This window comes from Struthio camelus, chromosome 5 (assembly GCF_040807025.1).
Source record: "Struthio camelus isolate bStrCam1 chromosome 5, bStrCam1.hap1, whole genome shotgun sequence".
Taxonomy (NCBI): domain Eukaryota; kingdom Metazoa; phylum Chordata; class Aves; order Struthioniformes; family Struthionidae; genus Struthio; species Struthio camelus.
Genome location: NC_090946.1, coordinates 15,690,634 through 15,712,609, shown reverse-complemented (window position 1 = coordinate 15,712,609; position 21,976 = coordinate 15,690,634). Strand labels below are relative to the sequence as shown.

The 21,976-nt window shown below is 49.3% G+C and overlaps 1 protein-coding gene across 12 annotated transcripts in view; it reads right to left on the bottom strand.

Moving 5' to 3' along the window:
- The window catches only part of LOC104143713 (USP6 N-terminal-like protein), a 117,443-nt gene that overhangs the window by 89,985 nt on the left and 5,482 nt on the right, over positions 1-21,976 (bottom strand). For 3 of the 12 annotated variants that reach the window (XM_068944648.1, XM_068944647.1, XM_009674368.2), the window contains 2 exons: positions 21,407-21,527; positions 3,749-3,830 (listed from right to left, as the gene is read on the bottom strand). The gene's annotated coding sequence lies outside the window, so the exon portion shown is untranslated. Of the gene's footprint in view, positions 1-1,777; positions 1,888-2,283; positions 2,412-3,748; positions 3,831-15,241; positions 15,548-16,848; positions 16,921-17,783; positions 17,883-21,406; positions 21,528-21,976 lie in introns of those variants that run through there. The other 9 variants (XM_068944660.1, XM_068944649.1, XM_068944651.1 and 6 more) reach the window with 8 other exon arrangements.

Below are 21,976 nucleotides of genomic sequence, written 5' to 3'. Positions count from 1 at the left end.
AGGAAGTGGATGATAAACTGTTCCCCACACAGCCAGCAGAGAAGGCAAAACTGCATTACAGGAAATTCACTCCAATACTTCAGGCACATAAGAAAACAGCGTGTGCTTTCGCCACCTGAGTCACCAGGAGTCTGCGGAATTGATTCAGCACCATTTCCTCTGACTGGGGCACACCTGAAGCAGCTCTGCTAGCAAACAGAAGCAACTCCTACCTTTGCTGTTCCCCTTTTCATTATGTCTCTGCCCTCAAATCGAGGTCTTGCAAGCCAGAATGTCATTTAGTTAAAGGAAAGTACAAGTAGAAGGCTAGCACTGAAAGCACATGCTCTACTAACTGGCTCTGATTTAAGCTCAGAAGCGGAGAGACTGTCCTCTTGCACAGTGCGCTAAACTCCAGTAAATACACGGGAATTAGATGGAAACAGCTCCACCCCATCTCCTACTCCTCCAACATGTTTGCCACGCCACCCCGACGATCCTGGATGAACCAGGTTTTCAAGAAAGATTGCTTCCCGTAATTAATTTATTTAATCCTTTAGGGAGCCTTGACATCATAAGAAGTATCGCACTGCACTTCTTTGCTCTGCAGTGTTCAAAAGCCAAAATCCGCATCTGACAAACAAGATGAAAAAAAAATTATCTCCAACTCATTTAACTTCTACTTGTTAGTCGCTACCAGCCCAACCTTAAAATACAAAGGTCGGGAGGATGGACCAGGTGCTGTCACAGAAGACTTGCAAAAATTTCACCTGCTGCAGTTTCTAGACCTTTCTAATTCTTTCTAATTCGCTTTATACAGCGAGTTAAGGATTGGGTTTTCCTACAGCCAGGAGGGCCATTTCAGACAGGCCAAATACAATGAAGTACTATTCTGAAAAGAGATCCATTAGGGATGGACACTTGCAAAAAAGCATAAACCCTTAGAGCAAGTTGAAGGCTCAGGCTCAGTATGCCAGGCTGACCTTCACGTTCACTGAAATTCTCCCAGCGGCATTCATCCACAGACTTCTCAGACCTCCCCTGAGTGACCACAAAAAGCAAAATATTCCACTTCAATTCCAGTGGTCACATAGAGAACGTTGCCTGGTCGGCTGGGAATATAACTCCAGATACTACAAAAGCAGCTCGTGACCCAGCCCTATCTTTTCTCCTCTTCAAATTAATGCCATAATTGAAATAAAGGTACAAGTGGACCTGTTGGTAGTATAACAAGGGGCAATTAGTAAAAGCACGTTTGGTATCTTGGTATCTGCAGTCAACTCAAGGAATCCGCTTACACTGCCAAACAGCTTCAGAGAGCACAGATGAGATGTTTCAGCTGAGCACTGATGCCTTAAAGCAATAAATATATTGAGTAACTCGAGCAAAAAAATACATCAGGCAGCACAGCAGAGGCATTCTGCTTCTGATAGCAATCAGAGGCAGAGTAGAGCAATAATTACCCAGGGAGGAATAAGCTGCTACAGGCTGTGCCTGTTGTAAGTACAGAAACATTCAGAAAACAACAGCAGATTTGTTCACACTGCAATACCAACATAAAAGCGGCCCCCTCCTGCCTCGACTTGGGATCACGGGTAAGGCACGCTACAGGGGAACCCATCAGAGGCAAAACACAGCAACACAATAACAAGGCAGCAAGCGTGCACACGAGCTTCAGTGATGAGGATGCGATTCGCAGGCTGAAGGCAGCCGAGAGCCTCTGTGCTGGGTGGCCGTGACTCAGGCTGTGCTCGGCGCGCAGCAGAGCCTTCACAGGCAGGACACGCCAGCTACTCACCACCACGTCATGAACCAGCTCCTCTGCAGTCCCTCAGAGCTCTACAGCTCTTCCGCCCTTCTGCAAATGCTAGCAAACCAGATTTTTTCTTTCTCCAAGGCATCTCACATGTTGAGGTACCGAGGACCTTACCTAGAGTCAAGCCCCGACTCGCAGCCTCATCGTGTTTGATGACGAGAACATGACACACACTCATGACACGCAGGGCCACATCCGGGCAAGGGCAGGGGACTGAGGACAGTCCAACACTCACAAAACCACAGTTTCTCCTGCTCTAACGTTGGCACCAGTGACTAACTGGAAAAAGCCACTAGCACTGAAAAGAAATGAAAACACGCTCAATGCTGTGGCCTCGCTGAGTACTTGCGCTTTTATCCATTCATCAAAACTGCCTGAGCACAATACCACAGAGAGACAAAGGTTGTTTTCCAGCAATTGCCACAATGAAGTTTCTGAAAGAACTCAATTTCCAGAAAACTTTTTGGTCACTTCCTAAACGACCTTACCTTACGGCCTGAAACCGGGGCTACAAACAAAGGCAATGTTTCCTTTGCCCTTTCCTCTTTCCAAAATCTCCTTCAAACCCACTTGTTGCATCTGCAGGCTTGGAGCTGCTCTCGGCGGCTGCTGCAGCTCGTCTGAAGCCTCTGCGGCTGCTTCCTGTGCAGGAGCATGCGAAACCACAGAAACGCCACTGCTGCTGGGGAGAACATCAAGCCAAGCCCCCCCACCAAACCCTCTCGGTGTATTTCAGGTGACACTGGGCGGTTTTAAACAATTCATCTGCCACTAGCTAATACACCAGGCAGCAAAGTCAGGGCAGCTACAGTACTTAGTAAGGGAAGAGGAAGGTTATGCCTACATTAGCAAGTAGCACGGGGTCACAGGAGCAGAGTTGCAGAGCAAAACTCTTGTGCTGAGGACCCAACAGCCACAGACTTTGGACCAGAATTAGTGTGGCCCTGTGGACTGTGTGTCCTTTAGCGGTTCGAGAGAGCACTCTCCTATTCAGCTCTGCCTAAAGGAACCCAGTTTATATGCCCCAAGAGCGCCCTACTACGTGAACCAAAGCACACCAAGCAGTGCCAGCCTCCAGCTCATCTCGAAAAAGCACACTCCTGACCCAAACTGAAACCGAAGGAAACACATCCAATGATGAAGGCTCAGGAGAAGCAGCGAGGAAACCTGTACCCTGGACTAGGAGCTGACTGCAGCCTTCCCAGTCATCAAAACCCTTCAGTCAGCCAACTGAGCAGTTATAATGTGCTTTCCGAACTTCTGAGAACGCTGTCAGCAGTTAAGTACAAACGTTACCTTCTGCATGGGTATTTTCACACCACATCTGCATGGAAAAAACTATTCATCGCACTGCCCGAATGCTACAAGAGCAGCCTCTCCCACGGTATCTGTCAACCAACACCTATAAGTCAAGCAAAAGAGCAAGCTAACAAGCAGTCTCCAGAGCCTCCCAACTTTTTATCCTGCTGTGGGAGTGAGGAGCAGGAGAGTCCTGCACTGTCCAAGGCTACAGATGGGTCATAAGAGTTTCCCCACTACTGTGGGCAAGGGGTTGCACTCCTCCAGGCAGGAGGCAGGAAGCGCCCGAGCTGTGCGCAGAGCCTGCCAAGAAGGCAGGCCACTTCAGTGGCTACAAAAATAACTCTTATTTATTGATAGCCGATAAAGAAAAGGAAGGAGGAGGAAAAGATTAATATTTAGAACAGGCAGTAAGCTTGGGACAATTCATGATCGGAAAAACAGGCAAAGAAGAAAAACCTGAACAGAGAAGTAAACACAGGTGACCCTGCACAGGGCCAGACTCCATTGCTGGAAGGCTACAAATCTTTAGTGGTATCTTCATCCTTCTTCTGACATCAAATATTACTCTTACACTTATTTCATTTTCTCAGATAAATATGGACACTCTCCCACTCCCCAGTAAAAGAACAGCAGTGAATACTGCAAACATACCTGTTCAGAGTGTAGGCTTCCCTCAAGGCACTGTCAGTGAGTCTGAACACAATCCCCATTGGCATACAGCAACTGTCAAACCCTGTAAGTATCAGAAAGGATATTAATTAGTGACATTAATTAAAAAGAACAGTTGGTGAAGGGAAAGGAAGGCAAGTCAGCGTCATGAGAGACCAAAGGCTGTTAGACCTTTGCACTAAACATACTCCTGCCCAGGCCTCGTGTCACCACTGAGGTACCAAACACAAGGACTTATCCGAAGTCACAGAGGGAAGCAAAGGCAAAAACCAGGATTACAAGCCCCAAGCCAGTGCCGTTTGCTCAGCCACGCTTCCCCAGTAGTCAGTACACTGATGTTAGCATCTAAGTAGGGTAGAGGCTGATCTATCGGATGCCAGGGGTCATCTGCTGAACTGCTCTACTCCTCTCTCCGAGATGTTATTGAAGATCTCCCGCATTACAGCACTTCTGCAGTTTTCTCTAGTCGGTAAAGCAGATGAATCCCATCCGATGTCAGAGCTGCGCTGCTTCCAGTTTATTATTTTTTTATTCAGCACTGCTCAAAAAGGTTTTCTTTTTCTTACTACTTGCTTTATACAGTTCCTTGCACATTAGTCAGACAAAAGAAATCTAGCTGCATTGAGTAAAAGTTGTGACAGAAGTCTACCCTGCAGCCTGCAGAAACACTTCTCAGAGTGGCCACTGAATGTAAAAGAAGAGGTATTAGAAAAAAGATGCTTTACTGGAAACATTTATAAACAGCCATAAGCAGACGTTTTTTTGACCATCCAACCGAAGCAAAGGTTACTATGTAGGGCAACAGAAATGAAACATGGTTAATATAGTTGTATTTTTCCAGCTCTGCTCATATGACAGCCCGGGGACCACAATGAACATAGTGGCTGAATAATTATATTCAAGTACCTTTTAACTGAGAGAGAATTTGAAAGTTAGGGGGAAGCAGGGGAACAGGCACAGCAAAGCTGCGCAGGGACAGCGAGACCGAGACAACTTCTCGGAGCAATGCTTCAGTCCAAGCACCAAAATGGGAAGGGGAACGTACTGAGTCTTTAAGTAACGAGATCAGCCCAAGGACCTGCCATGTATTTCCTGCCAATTGGACCTCATAATGAACTGCAAGATTTATTCATGCACTGCATCAATTTATCCTGGACTGAGAAAAGAAACTCTTGTTCTCCCTAGTCTTTGTTGAGGACTCATGGACATCAGCCCTAACCAACCCGTACTTAAGAACCAAGAAAAACCAAAGTCCATTCAATCCCCTGCTTTCTCCCTCCTCTTTCCCCATTACGGAAGGACTGTAGGCATTCATAAGGATGAAAAAAATGCTGACGACAACAAGACTATAGCATAGACATTGGACCCAAGCCTCATGCACAAAGTTTCTATCACTATTTATAATTGCTCTCCCTTTTGCTTTACACTCAAATCAGAAAACGAAAGTTATTTACTCATGCTATGTACCCTCTAGGACTTTTTTTTAAAAGTCACTAACTGAACACCATTCTTCTACAGCGGAACATAAAATCTCTACAAAGAAAGAAAAAGCAAGACATAAATCCAGTCTGGCCAATAACCTTCAGTGACAGGTTATTTATAAAAGTACAGAAAGGCAATTTTCCCCCAACAAGGAAATTCATGTCTCAGTTTCACGTGGCTTACATTTGGAAAGGGGTGTGTGAGCTCTGCAGGACTTTGTCTTTCTGAAAGCATGAATTTCAGGTCAAGTTATGAGGCAATACACTAGGAATTGATAACTTCTAAATGAAGGCCATACCATCATCTGCAATAGTATCAAACCTTCTCCTGCAGCAGGGCTCAGTCTCTGAGCAACACCTCATACAGGCCTGCATATACTTGCCCGGGCTCCTGTTGAAAGAAACATTTCTCCCTACCTCCTTCTCCTCCTTTCCGCTACTAACTTTCATGATGTGATTGCTACTACTAAACAACATTCCCAAAACATTACTGGCAAAGTTCAAACCCATCTCCTACTGGTACTGCTGAGCAAGGCAAACAGAGATGCTTGTAGCTTCTCTATAAATGTTGCTGATGGCTGGATTTAATAAAACCCATATGTAGCTGGCCAGGCCTTCCCTCCCAAAGCAGCCACAGCTCTCTGACAAAGCATTTTGTCCTGCAACAGCCAGATCCACTGGAAACAGGCACAGCTCAGTGCCAAGGGATCAGCCCTTGCCCTCGCTATTCCTGAACTCCCTTCGTCGCCAAGGCTGTGCGGTTCCTATCAGCAGTGCTCCCCCCAGGGCTGCTCTCCTCCAGAGACGTGATAACACTTCCAGTGACAAAGCACGAGCGCTAGGTGATGTGCTCATGTCAGCAGCTTCTCTGCTGCCTTCCGGTTTCACTATTCCAACAAAATACACTTTCCTCAGTGTCACTGTCCCAGCGACTCTCATCTGTCCTCCACCCTGTTGTCTGTCCAGATGTGTCACTTGCTGGCAAGACCAAATTAGTACAACTCCTAGCAGACATAATACCATTTTATTTCACCTCATATTGCAAATAAAGATTCACCACAGAGCTGGAAAAAGTTACAAGGCATAGGAGCAGAGAATCAAGAGATAGCGAGTGACCTGCAACGGGAAAAGGAAGCAGCATCAGGAAGCATTGGAAGGTGCAAGCAAAGCCATGAGGCAGAGAAAGAGCGAGGCTCTTCCGCACTGCAGGAGCCACAGAGGAGCAGCTCCTCGCGCAAGAGGCAGTAAAAGAGAAAGGAGACTCCAGCCAAGAGAGCAAGCAAGCGACCGCAAGGAGACCCAGCCGCCGCCAGCTATCTGCCCATCCCAAAGATCAACAGCACAGCTTTGCTAATGCTCCTGGCCACAGCAGATACAGCCACCACAGGAGACCCGACTTTTTTGCATGTAGGGTGCTTGCTGTCAGCTTTGAAACGTTATACAGGTTTTGAGAGGTTTATGCTAATTTTCTTCAGGAACGTTGCCCCCTTCTGTGACCTCCCAGTGACCTTCTTGCAACATCAACTACTTCAAGCACAAGCAACAGCTCTGGCCTCTTGTAACCAAAAGCACGGCTTAGTTTTTGTGGGTTTTTTTCATTGTTATTAACAGAAATGATATACAATTTCCTTTGATACAAGCACATACAACTAACTCTTCAGATATGATTAGCATGCTGAGAGCTACCAAAAATATGCACGCTCTCCAAACAACAGCTCCTTGAGAAGTCATCATCAAGGCAATCAGGCACTAGCAACAAGCACCTACCATGCTGGCTTCACAGCCTGAGACAGGTCAGAAAAACGTTTATAACAAGATGAGCAGGAAAATAAACCTACCCCTAGCCTCACTGCCAGAGGAGAAGACGAGAGCAGGATTTGTTGCGCTTCTCTGCAGAGCGGCCTTGACGTATCAGGCCTTGGTCTGCAGCTCATTTAAGCAGGGAAGTATTCTGCTTGATATAGTCAGAAGGAATGCTTTATTTAAGAGCAGCGCTCAGAGTTCCCCCAGAGGGACACCTCCCCTAGGTTAATTGGGAAGCTGAACGTTTTCAGCTGTTCTCTGCATATACATAAAGCTGTCTGTCAACAATACACCTCAAAGGGCTCTACCGACATCAAAGCCTCTCAGAAACATGAACGCACATCGCGGCCATTACCCTGCTTTTACAGCGAGAGAAACTGAGGTAGAAGTAGCATAAGCAAGTCAACAATAAAATCGCTGTCCTACTTCCCAGTCGCATGCACTACCCACGAGCCATATCATTGCCTTTCAGTAAACAGTGCCTCCTACTTATCCTGCCACTGATATTTTTCTATCCCACAGAAATTCGGACTTCCAAATCAGCAGTTTCCATCATCTGGTAACCAAAGTCTCAGGGATTTGCTTCAAGGTATTGCAAAACACGCTTTCTTTCCCACAGCTCCTGTACAGCTTGGAAAAGCTGACCTTTCCTTGGACACAGCGACAAGCTGTAGCTCTCATGGCAGCACGAGGGCCCAATAGTCTGTATTTCTCCTGCCTTCTCCAGGGCGCAATCCACCCATCAGCCCAACCGACCTGGAACTCTCTCTAGCTGCCAGAACAGACCGTCCTGCCTTCTCTCTCCTCTCCCTGCTACATGTCCCAGCCGTCTCCTCTGCATTTGTGGTAGAGACCACAGTTCATTTGACCCAACTGGAAACTAGCCCAGAAAAAGGAAAATAAAGGGAAGGGAGATAGATTTTAGGCAAGAGCACGATCTGAAATTAGCTAAAACTGATGGGAAGCACCACCTCAGGAAGATGGCACCGGGGCACATCTGGGAACCAAGATGAGCCTTTTAAGCTACGATGAAGCACTGGGAAGAGGTAAACCCATCACAGCTTTCCCCCTGTACATGTCTAAGTCACTTTGAACCATTTCAACAGCTCTGTTCATGCCCAGCTGCTTGCTTTTCAGAAGATCCATCCAAAACAGCTACCTGAGGTCTCCAGATGGGGCTGATGTGCCCTAACAGCTGCACACAGAAGGCCTCTTCTTGCCTTTTCTTATAAAAGAAAAGCAGGAAAACAAAGTCTCTGTGAGGTTTTGCGGGTTTTCTTGTGAGTGTGTTTTGCCTAAGCTGAAGGGTGTTCTCAAATAGTTTTCGGGAGGTGAAGAGCAAGCACAAGCATAAGCAAAGGATTTAGCAGACATGCCGAAAATAAGTATGCGAAGCCCTCTACAGCACCAAAGTTCAAATCCATCTGGGTGTTCCCAAGGCTGCCACAGGAGCCCATCGAAGGGAGTTTCCAATTCTTTGCAGAGAAGCCCTGGGAAGAGCAAGGACAAGCAGCGGGACAGGCCTAAACCCTGAGTCAACTTTTCACGCTGTGCTGCAACCTCCTTCAACACCCACAGGAAGCACAGGCGCAGCCCAAGAGTACAGCGCAGCCAAAAGCATCCGGTGAGAGTCGGCCCATCCCCAGCCCCAAGGTGGCCCGAGCTGTCACCCCAGCTGCCTCGACCTCATCTTCTGCTCATGCAGAGATAAGAGGGGCTCACTGTGGCCCCGCGCGCGCTCACCGCCGGGACTGACGCGGTCCTCTGGTCAGCACCTCTCAGGAGGAGAAACGAGGGAGACTCACGCTCAGCTCTGAATTTTAGGGCCTTGGGCCAGGTGCAAGAATGAGCTTTTACAACCAAGCAAGTGACCTCACCTCAAAAAACAGCAAGAGCATGATCACCCCGAAGAACTAAAAGCCACAAAGCTGTGCTAGCTGGAGAGAGCAAAAACATCTGCAGACCCAGAAATGAAAAACACATCCAGAGATACCATCTAAACATGACCACTGATCTTAGTAACAGTTCAATGTAGTTTCCCCCCACTTCTAGCTCTCAGAGGCGAAGGAGGCCGAGCTGATCCTCTCTTGCTTTTTGTGTTCACGTACCATTGGCCACGCAGTCTCCTGAGCGGCTTTGAGGTCCCCAGGCCAGCCTCAGCTCGGAAACAGCAAGTGATCTCTACTGCGCTCTCCACCAAAACCATCAGCTTTGTCAGTGCGCTCAATTCGTGCAGAGGAGCACAGTTAAGACCTGCGTGTTCAAGCCTCCTTTAAACAGTCTTTGCAGAAATACCCAATGCTCTTCCTCCATTTAATACAGATTTTTTTTCTTTTTCTCAAAAAAAAAGGCATCAGGCTACTCAAACTCAAATTTCTCTGGCATCAAAAATCAATAAACCATCAAGGCTTCTCCAACAAATCTGTTCCCATAGTCTTCCTGATAATTATTTCCATGTAACAGCATGCTCACACCCCAGAAATATCCCAAAGCATCCAAAAAAAACCCCAATACACACTAACAAAAAACAAAGCACAACAAAAGGTTTATTTCAAAGTTCAAGCTTTTACCTCTGCAGAAATTCATCTTTGTTTAGTATGAAAAAGCAAATTATTAATATAGGCCAATTTTTTACACAGCAGAGTTTTCAAAGTCAGCTGCAGTCAGCTGAAACCGCAGAACTCGTGCTAGGCGGGATACAAGCGCCAGCAGTTGTACATGGGACATTGGCGCTGGGAACCCTCTGATTACCTGAGCGTAACCTCCTGGCAGCAGAGACCCTGGCTTTTCCAGCCCTATGTGTCAGCCGGGGCTTTTCCCTGCCAACTTTGCTGGATGAGAGGGAATTGTGGTGCAGGCAGCAGGCATCCCCGCCACCTCCAGCCGGGACACAGCCTCCCACACACATAGCCTTTTGCTAGGTTCTTGTTGAAAGGAGAATGGAAACAAAATGAAGAGAATTAAGAGAGCCATCCCAAGGCAGCACTGAAGCCATGCTGTCACTTAAAGTAGGATAACGCCTAACCCAACCTTCTCCACTCAAAAGCATGAAGTCTCACCTTTTCCACTCAAAGTTTCCAGCAGTCGGAGAATATGGACTAGCAGCACTGTCTGATCTACAATTTAAAAGACTAGAGATGTGTTTTACATCCAGACGACCGGATCACCCTGCCCAGCCTCTCAGCTATCCCTCTCCAGACACTTCCAGGTAAGATATCCCGGTAAAATCCTAGCAGGTGACTTGTAAAACCATTTCCTTAGAGACAGAGAGGACTGACGACAGCTCACCACTGCCAAAAAGGGGCAGAGATCCCTCATCTCTCTCTCTTATCCCCTCTCCTCTTCACCACTTCCCCATCCCAATTACAGGCTCCCTCCACAGCCTCCAGCACTCAGATGCCTCCGCAAGCCAATTTAACTCCAAGTGGCCGAGAATTAAGATTGCAAAATAAATATTTTTATCTCAAACAACTCTCTGCCACTTCACTGAATTAAATGGGCCCAGTAACAGGTTTAACAAGCAGCAGAGCTGGCTGTGGTAAGGAGCAGGACCCAGTCTGAGAGGCTGATAAGGACCAGCAAGACGTCTCCTGTTTGGCAGCTGCAGGTGGTTTTATCCGTTTTGCTGTGCATAGAACTACAGCCTAAAGCTCCCTGATCCAGAGGGGAGCAGAACAGCTCTGCAAGGTTCCCTCCAACCTATGCTGGAAAGAAAGAAATCTTGTTGCCGTCACTCTGAAGATAGCTTAGCCTCAAACGCTCAAGAAAAACAGCAGTCAAACGTTTAAGAGTTTTTTCTATGCTGCCGCTGGCCAGCCCTGCCTGTACCATAGGCAATCCCTTCTTCAGGAGAGGGGCTACTCAAACCACCAGAAACACACCAGAAAGGGACGTTTCTTACTGACTCCCACAAGCCACACGACTGCACCCTGAAGCACAAGACTGCATTTCAACAACTATTTCAATCCAAAGCCTTGAACATTTAAAGCATGCTGAAGGCAGGGCTGTGTGAAAGCTTCCTGTGCTCTCCACAGTCTGCAAGAAGTTGGAATAAATAAGGGGATTCACAGACAAAGCCCAAAGGCAACACAACTGCGTAGCCAAGACCACCCCTCCTCTCAACATACACTCCATGCAGTTTTTCACAGACACTGGATCAAAGCACTCCCTTTTAAAAGGCAGCTAATTGCACATTAAACACTCCAGTTGGAGGCGAGTTCAACCCTTTCAGTGGTTAAGATGTTCCAAAATTTACCCGTTTTCACAGCTTCATGTTATATCCCCCCCCACTTTCCACTTCCAAGTCAACTTCCAAACCTCCCTGCATCTTTGGCTTGCAGCACGAGGGGGCTGCTGAGCCACTTCCAGTCAGACCTACTGGCCCAAGAACAGCCATCAGGTCACCTCTCAGACTCCTCAACGTCAACCAGATGAAGCATCGTAAGGTCTCCAGCCTCAAGAATAAGAAAGGGCCTGGAGGAACCGGCTCTCTAATACTGCCACATGAATTAAAGACACAAGAAACCGGATTCAGCACTTCAACAGCCATGTTACTCCAGCCTGGCATAGACGCAACATCACTCATCGAATATTCTGCTGTTCAAGGTATCTCATCTTTTCCAGTCTGAACCTATTCGCTGTGCTAGTTTGCAGTTTTACAGTTTTTAACTCATGCACAAAACCAACTTGTTTCAAGGAAGGCAGGCAGGGGATGGCTAAGCCCACAAGAGCGCAGCCCGCAGAAGGCTGGACAGCAGACAACACACGCCTGGGACTGCTGACTGCACTCGGCTTTGCGCGTGCTGGCATTGCTCAGCAATCCTCAGTTCACGATCTGCGGAGCTTGCCATGGGATTCATGCTCTGAGCTTCAGGCAGGCAAAAGGACAACGTTATTAGCAGCTCCATCCGCTCAACCACGAGACGCCCACAGCAAACAGGAGAGCGGGCTCTGAGTCCCAGAGGCCAGCTGACAGCCACATTAGCCCATTTTCCCAGAGAGCAGCACGACGGACGTTATTCGGCAGTAGCTTAGGTAGCTCTTTCCCAGCCTTCCGGCTGGGCTGGTATAGTGATGTAGCAAACCAGATGGGGATACAAGACGTGGCTCAAAAATATGTCGGTAAAGAGCAGACTCATTGCACGGCCACCCAAACTGTTGCATCAAGACAACGAGTAGCAGGGAGGTGGCTTAACCAAGCACCAGAAAAGCCATCAGGCAAATCTGTTCCTTGCAGAATCTGAAACAGATAGATTTCCTTGTGAAATTCACTGTCCAAGTAAGGGAGCAAAGAAAATATTGTTGCCTTAAACCAATTCCAGTAACTTTGGTGAGCGTCGTAAGCAGCACCAATAACGCTAGCAACACTTCTGACCCACTTCTAGCACTATCACTCGCAGGAAATAAACATATTACATCCTCCCCGATAAGTCAGCCCCGGCATTCAGATACCGACGCTCTTGCAATTGGTTTCGACTCATGAAACTGAGGGGGGAGGGAGGAAGAGAATCAGTAAGAACAAGACACCACAGAGACTTCATGAAACTTATTTTTCAAGAAATCATATTTCTGCTTGAAAATCCTAAACACACAGGTCATTCTGCTGCTTGTGGCCTTCTCGTATGCTCCGTATTCAAATCTTTGGTAAGATATGCAGTTAACTCTTGGTGTAACTTTCTTCCACTCAGGCTCAGAGCAGATGTCAGACCTATTCAGATCAGTACAAATGAAAGCAGGAAAGGATACACTCCCAAATTTTACCTCGGGAAAAGAAAAATCACACTGCTAAAATTAAGACTTGAGCAGTAAGAAGATACAACTTTTCATGCAAAGAGAGGAAACCTAAGAAGAAAAACATAGAACTAGCTCATACTGAAGACCCATACCTGCATCCCCTCAGCAGAGAGCAACAGATGCTGCCCTTGCATGCTTTACCATGACAATTGCACAAGTGTTTTCCAGAATACACCCTCCGTGCTTTTGGCAGTCTGCAGCCAGCACTCAGCTTAACACTTGGCAGAAGGCATGCAAAGCATGCCCCCTCACCAACCCTTCCAGATTAGGGAGCATAACTGTTAGGGGAGGGAAGGGGAGCAAGAGATTTAAAATCTAGAGCCAAGCGGTAAGCCTTTGCGAGGTCCCACCAATTCCCACCGAGCAAGCCAGCCCAAACAAGCACGGGAAGAAACGCAGCAAGTCTGCCTGCCTGCTCCAAACGAGGACGGCGGCACAAGCCGCTGCTAGCTCACTGGCAAAGCGCACGCTCCCACCTTGCTGAATAAGCACACCCTGCCGCCCTGCCTCTCACAGCAGAGAAGGAATCGGCTAGCTGCTGAATACATTAACAAACCAGCATTTGGGAGCAAGCTGGCTTTAGTTCCGCTGTCAGGATGCCAGCGGGGCCTCGGGCAGTAAAGAGACTACGTTTGTACTAACAGACATGGGCAAAGCTGGCACAATCGGGGCCCACAGGAGCTGCGCATCCCCAGCAACACTGCCCCGCGCTTGCACCCTGCTCAATCTGATGGCACAGCAGAAGAGGCAATAGCTCACGATGCAGAATTTGCTACTCTCAGGGCTCCTCCATAGGAGTACCAAAAGCCTCAAGGACATTTTTTTCCTTGGGCTGAAGCCAACTAGTTTCCTGAAAGGAAAATTCTGCGCTGAGCTCTGAGAGGCCAGGGCAAGCACTTCATTTGTTGAATTTTGAAGTAGCCGGTACCTACCGGCACAGTAAATTCCTGTCCCGCCTGAAGTGCTTGCTCCTAAGCAGTCCATGGGCTCAGCTGCAGTCAGGGAAGCTCCGATTCACAGACTGTGCCTCTCTGCATAAAGCTCAATGGTTAAACGATGCAGGCTTCTGTGCCTAATTTCCAGGATCCAAACCACAAGGACAGCTAAAAATATCCCAATTAACCATTCCTTCTCAATGCAAGACATGCTGATGTTGCCACAAGAGCATTATACAACAGCAAACAGGAAGATGTGGTCTGCAAAAAATCAAACTGGGAAAGTGACGGGCCAAGAGAGTAATCTCTGAATTCAAGTGCGAGCCATACCACAAAAAAACATGGAGGAGCTTGTGCTGGCAGCTACTGCAATTTTGGTGGAGAGCTCTTATGTGCTTGCAAGCCTTCACTCCGGTTTGATATATACACAGCACCATTTCTGTGCTATTTGCTCCACACTGATTATACACAAAGAGCTCATTCTGGCCATAAGAGCCCATGGGAGCTGTCTCCAGAATCAGCCAGGAGCTCAGCTCTGGGTTGTTCTGCACGTCAAGAGTTATGCGGGAAGCTCATTTGTGGAAACCATTACTAAGAGACTGCTGGGCTCCAAAAGGAGTACGGTTTTAGACTTAAGGATTTCTTCACACGCAGATTTAGCAGCAAATTTTTGTCACTGTCCAGTCTTTATGCTGACATACCCACTTCACGTACCATTTGTGGGTAAGATAAGGGTAGGTTACTCACAGCAGCGCACCCTCGAAAGCCAGCAAAGCCTCTCAGCTCAAGTCCAAGTGTTTGTTTTATCCCGGGGTTACATTTCTCTCTCTTGCACTGGGTTCCCATTAATAGAATTACCAGGCCGGCTGCTTCAGACTTAACAGTTCCCAAAGAAACGGCTTGGGATGGCACCAGTCCAGCCTTGGTCTGCAAGGCCTTCGCTGTTTTTCGGTCCTCTAGTGAGCTGCTACCCTAACGAGCTGCTGACCCCGTGACGAGAGCCGGGAAACAAAAGAAACAAACATGAACTGTCCAGGACAATCAATATCTTTCGAGGAATATCCAGGCCTCTTGCCAATTCTCTCTCAATCCAATTTAGCTCTCCTCCAGTACAAAGGATGAAGACACGCGCAGGAACCGAGCGGATAATACAGTGAGTTAGCGCAGAGTGAGGACAGGCTAACTGACAGGATTAATAATCCTACGGGTCGCAGTCCTGGAGGAGTAAGGCTGCTACTCAAATAGCGACTTAGAAAGGCAGGGTGTTTCCCGAATCCGCACCTGTCTGCTTTTAATCACTGGATGCCGAGGCAGGAAAGCAAACCCCCGCGTGAGGAGTGCACCCGACCACCTCAAAATTACAGAGCAAGCAGATTTTTTTTTTTCCAAAATACCCATCGCTATGTAAAACGCGGAGCATCCATCCCAAAGCGTATGGTGGCAGAACAGCCACGATCACTAACCTCCACACAAGCACCACGGGACATAATCTTGCTAGGAGACCACTTTCCGTCACACAAAAGCTGTCACACAACCACTTTGAGAGATTTACAGCATGGCACGAACCACTCCCTTAAACCATCGCTGCACTGCCCATAACGCAGATGATCAGGAGCACCAAAGGCCATCGAAACCAAAAGGGGATCCAGCAAGCGCCCGCACTGCAAAGCTGCACTGACACTGCTGTGACTTCAGCATCGTAGGGGCTGCTCCTGGCACAGAGCTGCTCGCCGGATGGGCTTTTTCTGGTCACCTGCAAGAGGACTTCCCTGCCAAGGACAGGGAAGTTAAGGAGAAAATGGAGACTCAATAGCACTCAAAAGATTTTTGCCTGCATCAGTGCTATAAAGGAGTGGATTCTCGACTGAGCGCAAGCATAGCTGAGTTTCAACTCCTGCCTTATCCCCAGGAACGCAAACCCAGGAGCACAGCACTGCCAAAGCAAGGAAAAGATAGCAAGGGGAATCTTTAATTGCACAGGGTAGACATGCCCTTGCACCAGCTTGAGCTGTGGGAGCTGCGCAACTCGCTCTTGTGATTAAGAGGCAGGAAAGGAAAGCACAGGAGCTACTCCAGCATGACCGCGAAGGAGTGAACAGGCTTTCAGTCACTGAACAACCTTAACGCACACTCTTCAGGGTAATTTAGTCACTTCACTGAAAAGGGCCATAGAGCCTAGCATTTCTTAATTCTAAAAAAAAAAAAAAAAAAAAAAAAAAAAAAAAAAAAAAAAAAAAAAAAAAAAAAGGAAAACAGTGGTTTTGCTTCGAGAAAAGATCCTCAGGAACAACCCAGTTATTAAATCACTCAAGGAGTGAACGAGGGAGATCGTGGATGGGGCTGGTAAAGCCAGGCTAATCCCGACAGCTCCCTCTTGCCCCAGTGTCCTGCATGCGCTCAATTTGCACAATTCAGGCAGGCAGACTGCTGTGGGACAGGAAAGGCCACAAATAACATCAGGGACATGAAACATCTCATCTGGGAAGATCAATGCAAAAGGCAGCTGACACACAGCGGGAAGCGTTTCTTCCAGCTCTATGGAGTTGAACCAAAGCTGCGTAAAACTGAGCCGGAGAAAGGTTACTACTCACATCTAAGGCAGGTGTGCTTAGGCAGCAGGAGACGCTCTCAAGCATCACCTGGCTTCTGGGTATCAACAGAAAGAAGCAGCTAGATAAGAAATTATATTGCTGAGAAATGTGTGCATGGGTGTGGCTGCATGTTTATTTAGTGTCAAAAAAAAAAAAAAAAGATAAACATGGCTTTCTGAACATGCTTGTTGGCCAATCTTCCTTCGGCTGAAAAACAAGAAGGAAGCTCACAGTTATGAAAATGAGACAAGAAAGCCAAGACGGCTTCTGAAAAAGCTGAGATCATGCTTTTCAGACCCTTTAAAGTAAGGTGCAACACATTAGTTCATTAAAAAAGGACAAAAGGGGAGAAAACTTAAACTTTCAAGTAGTTTGGATAAAACACTATTCAGAGAAGCTATTAAGAAAACTCTGCAAGGGGTAGAGCTCATACAGAGACTAAAACCTGCCCAGGAAAATAAATAAATAATTTTAAAAACCTCATTTTCAATCGGAAAGGCGTTGATGTATATCAGCACCGCAGCAGAAGGTCACAGCCTGGACAACGCTAGCTGAGAAAACGCACCCAGGAAAAAATAAATAAATAAGTAAATAAAACCCCTGAACCTGAGAGGAAGGACGAAGAAAAACCCCTTGGGAAAGGCGCGGGACTGAGCAGAGAGCGCCCTGAATCCTACAGGGTGACGGATCAAACGGGCACGGCCCGACTCGGCCGCCCTCCCCGCGGTGAGGGGCTCCGCGGCCGCCGACGGGACGACCCCACGGAGCAGACCTGCCTCACCCGACAAAAGCGCCGAGCCCAACAACAGCCCCGGTCATGGAGGGGCCGGTTCCCCGGGGGCCCCGCTGTCCCCGCTCTCCCCCGGCAGCAAGGGAGAAGGACGCTGGAGGGGTTTTACCTCAGCGCAGCCCCGTCGGCGCCGTCGCCGCCAACGGCCGCAGCCCCGCCCGCGAGCCGGCACGCGCGGCCCCCCTCGGCACGCGCGGCCCCCCATGCACGCAGCCTTGCAACCCCCCGCTCCCCCACGCACGCAGCCCCGGGCAACCCCTCACTCTCCGCACGCACGCAGCCTTGCAACCCCCCGCTCCCCCACGCACGCAGCCCCGGGCAACCCCTCACTCTCCGCATGCACGCAGCCTTGCAACCCCCCGCTCCCCCACGCACGCAGCCCCGGGCAACCCCTCACTCTCCGCATGCACGCAGCCTTGCAACCCCCCGCTCCTCCACGCACGCAGCCCCGGGCAACCCCTCACTCTCCGCATGCACGCAGCCTCGGGCAACCCCCCGCTCCTCCACGCACGCAGCCCCGGGCAACCCGCCGCCGGTGCTTTTCCACGCACCCTCCCCACGCCGCCGTGCCCAGCAGGTCGGGCGGGCGGCGGGGCCGGGCCGGGGTCCCCGCCAGCTCCTTACCGCGAGGCGCCGGGCGGGCGGGAGCTCCCGGCGCCGGCGCGCATCCTCCGGCGCGCGCGCGCGCGCTCCAACAGCCGGCCCCGGCGCGGCGGGCGCGCCGCCGCCAATCCCCGGCGGGCGCGCCCCGCGCAGGCGCGGTGGTCACCGCGGTGGCTCCGCGCGGGGTCGCATGGGACATGTAGTTCCCGACCCGGCGTCTCGCGAGAAGAGAATAGGGGCCGCAGCGAGAATAAAGCTCTCGCAGGGGGGAATTAGCTCAAATGGTAGAGCGCTCGCTTAGCATGCGAGAGGTAGCGGGATCGATGCCCGCATTCTCCACGCCTTTTGCTTTCATTATTTCTCTTCTTCCCTCCCCTGCTTTCGGTCAGGGCAATTCTTAAAGAGGCATTTGCTTAACTCCTGGATAAAATAAGCAGAAGGTTTCTTTTTGTTTTGCTTTACACGCAGCACTGCCTTTTGCTTTCTCACCAACCATCAGACAAAGCCCTGCAATGGCAAACAGCCTTTCCGTACCTGCGGGCCACAGCCCACGGGAGCGTTTCCCACACCAGCGTTTCCAGCACTCGTGTTTCTCAGGCCAGCTCCAGCCTCAGCGCTCCCTCGCTCGCCGCCTCCAGGACCGGGAGGATCCAGTCCCTCGCTGAGGCCTCCGAGTTTGCCTCTCCTGGGAGCCACTGACAGAGCCCAAAACACTCATTTGGCTTTGCTAAATTCGAGAAGGAATCAAAATAGCTCAAGTAGACCACCGACAAACGCACCGTTTGGTCAAGATTAACAATCAGCAAGATTAAAAACGCCCCCTTTGCTCAGTGAATTAATCCAGCTCAAAAGTTTGGCCAAACATTCAAATTCTTCACGTCTGGGAGTACCGTCGTCATTCTACTGGAACAAGCCGTAGGGAAGACTGGCTTATTTTAAAGGAAAAGGGGGAACAGATTTTGAAACCGAAGCTTAACTTTTCATAGACGCAGCTAGTGTATCACGAAGAAACACCCTCTACAAATACGCTCCCGCTGGGTTTTCATCCGAGTCACGAGCAGACTTGGAAACTGAGGGTGCCAACCAGGCCTGTGCACTTTCCCCAGTTACATACCCCAGGGAATCCCCTTTCGGGTGACTTGCTACGACAAACGGCAGGTTTTAACTTGCAGACCATTCGCACCCACAGTCCTCCAGCTGAGCCAACCGTTTCATTTAGAGCTCTGCTACGGGCATCGCCGCGACTAAAAACAGCGTTGGAGACACAGGCCAGAGGAAGAGACCTGGCGCGGCGCCCGCGCTCTCAAAGCCCAGGGGAATTCACCGCGTTTTCGTTAGACCACCGCGCTGGACCTAAGGAAAACATCAGTGGGCGCTTCTCAAACTAACTCAACTCTTCTGCGGCGTTCTGTGACTAAACCATTTCGTCAGAAAGAGCAAGAAGCCTTCGCTACACCAAGTCGTTTGTTTTTAACAAAGAATAAATGCCGACACCTTGGTTTTTGTCAGAATCAAGCTCACGTGCAGCAATTTTGTAGGGCAGTGCTACGCAGCTACGGTCTTTTCATGTGTCTACATCTGTGCCAAAGCCCCGGCTCAGCAGTAATGTCCGTTTTACACTATAACTCCTGCAGACTGTAACCACGCTCTTTAAAAATCCGTATAATCCCAGTACTCTTCTTTTTAAGCAGCACAGCCATTTAAATCGAACAATTCCCAGTGAACCGGGATTTGGTTGGAACAGCACAAACAACAACTGTTTTTAAGAGAGGATGCAATGACTTTTCCAAAGTGAAAGTTTGAGTATCCATTAATTCTCCAGTAGGTAGTGGAGATCTGTCTGTCCTTTCCAGAAAACGGCAATGGTGACAGGCAAACCGGAGTCCGAAAACCAGATGAGTCTGGGGTTTCGGGTTTTTTTTTAGCTTGAGGTTTTCATGCTGAGCTTTCAAAGCTGATTTATACTCGGGCTTTTGATTGCCAAACACACACATGAAATAACCAGCTGTCGCTACGCTGGTCTTCAAAGTTTATACAAATGATTCTGGTATTCGTATGCAGCAGGCTTTTAATGGGAAAGCGAGATCCTTTCCAGTCTCCTATTTCCTCAGCTGCTACGCAGCCTCCACGAAGAGACGCTACCGAGAAGTAAGTTTGTGTTTATGGGCTTGGTTCTCCCATTTTCCCTGCTAGCTTTTAATAACTCAGCCAGAGCCAGTCATCCATCTCAAGCCCCAAGTCCTGGCAAAACCTCCGTGCCCAGTGGAAGCCTCGGCACCAGAGAAAATTGGAAAGCCAAACTGAGGCTGCGTCGCCCTCTGCAGACTAGCAGGGAACAACTCCCAGGGCTTCAGGCAGAAGTAACTTGCTGCAAAAGAAATGGCAAAGCTGGGTAGCGCACCCAGAGGGGAAGCCTTGCCCCTGCTGGGTGCTGGGAGCTGGGTGCCGGGAGCCAGCCCCACGCCCTGGGGAAGCACCGGCTTCCTTAGCGGTGCAGCCCAGCTGCTCATGGCATGCTGGACGCAAGGAGCAACGGCGGTGGTTTTTGTTGCCTGTCTTGGCAATTTTATCTGAAAAATTCCTCTGAGTGTATTTTTTCTGTACTCGGTATTGAGTTCGGTGCAACCTATCCGCTCTTGTCGACTAACACATCTAGAAACGGCAATTCTCTTTGCGCCAACTGCTCCGGGGATGACTAAGGGAGGGAAATGTGTACGCAGCTTCCAGTGACAAAATATTAGGGATACAATCACAGCATTATCTCATTATAATGATTCCTGAACCAAAAAAAAAAAAGAAAAGAAACGAAACGAAACAAAGAGACCAGCTTTGCAAGACGGCCACATCAGAACGGCTAAAAATCCTTCTCCGATGGCTTTCTTGTGGGAATCTACAATTAGCTGGCGGAGCGCAGCGCAACCACATGTGCGTGTGCACACGCATGCAAGCCCGTGCGAGCGTCTGCCTGCATTTGCTCGGGAGGCTCTGTAAGCCCCCTCGCAGGTCCCAGCCATATACTAGTGGTGTCTCCTTCCCGACCCCCCTTTTTTTTTTCCTACCACGGCATCAGCTAATCCGCAGCGTCAGATTTTCCACCCTGGCTCCGCAGATGCTGGGGCTCCACGAAGCCCTACTTCCACAGTCACACACATCCTCCAACAAACGGGTCGCAGGCAGGGAAAGGACAACACGACAGAGTGAGGAAGTGCCACGGGATCAAAAAAGAGGCGAAACAGGGGCTCAGGGTGCAACAAACGGAGCTTACGAACGAGGTATTACGACTGCCACCACTGTATCTATTTACCGAGTTTGCCGATGGGCATCACACGGTCAAGTTAAGGAAAGATCTGTCCCTGCCCTGAAAAGGGTAATGTCTTTACTTAAACTTTTTAAAAAACATTAAACTGTTTCTGTGAGCAGAGGTGGCAAGGCCGACACCGCTGAGGCCCTGCTGGGAGCCAAATGCACAGCTCCTTTGAGCCTCCCTCCTTCCCCATGGCGTTAAACGCCATTGCGAGACCTAATTCGGGAGACCTGACAGCTCTGAGTGTGAGCAACAGGGCTGGCAGGAGAGCAGGGGAGGGAGCTGGGCTGGGGAGACTCTAAAGGGGACAAATTTGAGCGACCTTGACAAGAAACGGTACCTTCGATGTTGGATTGAGCACAGAGTTAGCTGGCTGTGCCGGTGGGAGGCTGGCGAAGGCAGGCTCTGAGGAAGAAGAGGAGGCAGGAATGGCAACGGCCTAATCTGGAGAGGCAGCAGGACTGGGTGAAAGTGGAGAAGAAAAAAAAAAAAGTGAAAAACTGAAGGAGGCAGGTGGAAAAATAGGAATAGTCACAGACGTCAGCCACGGACCAGCTGGAGAAACTGGGGGCAGGGGATGCTTGAGTTGAAAGTGTGAGCCCCTTGGCCCAGGCAGACAGGGAACACCATTCCTGGGCGCTGAAGACTGGTTCGTCCCTCACGCTCACGTGAATATTGGCTGGTTGGTTGGTTGGTTCATGGATAGCTGAGCCAGTAGAGCTCCTGCAGTGAATATTTCCAGTGATTCTGTACTGCTCTGTGTTCTCAGCTCTCTCCGTGCTGTGCACAGGGATGAATGACAGGCATTTGATTTCCAACTACCTATAAGGCTAGGCGGTCTGCTGCAACCTCTTGCTAACACTCAGTCCTCCTGAAAGCATCACACCAACCAAGAATAGCAGTCACCCTC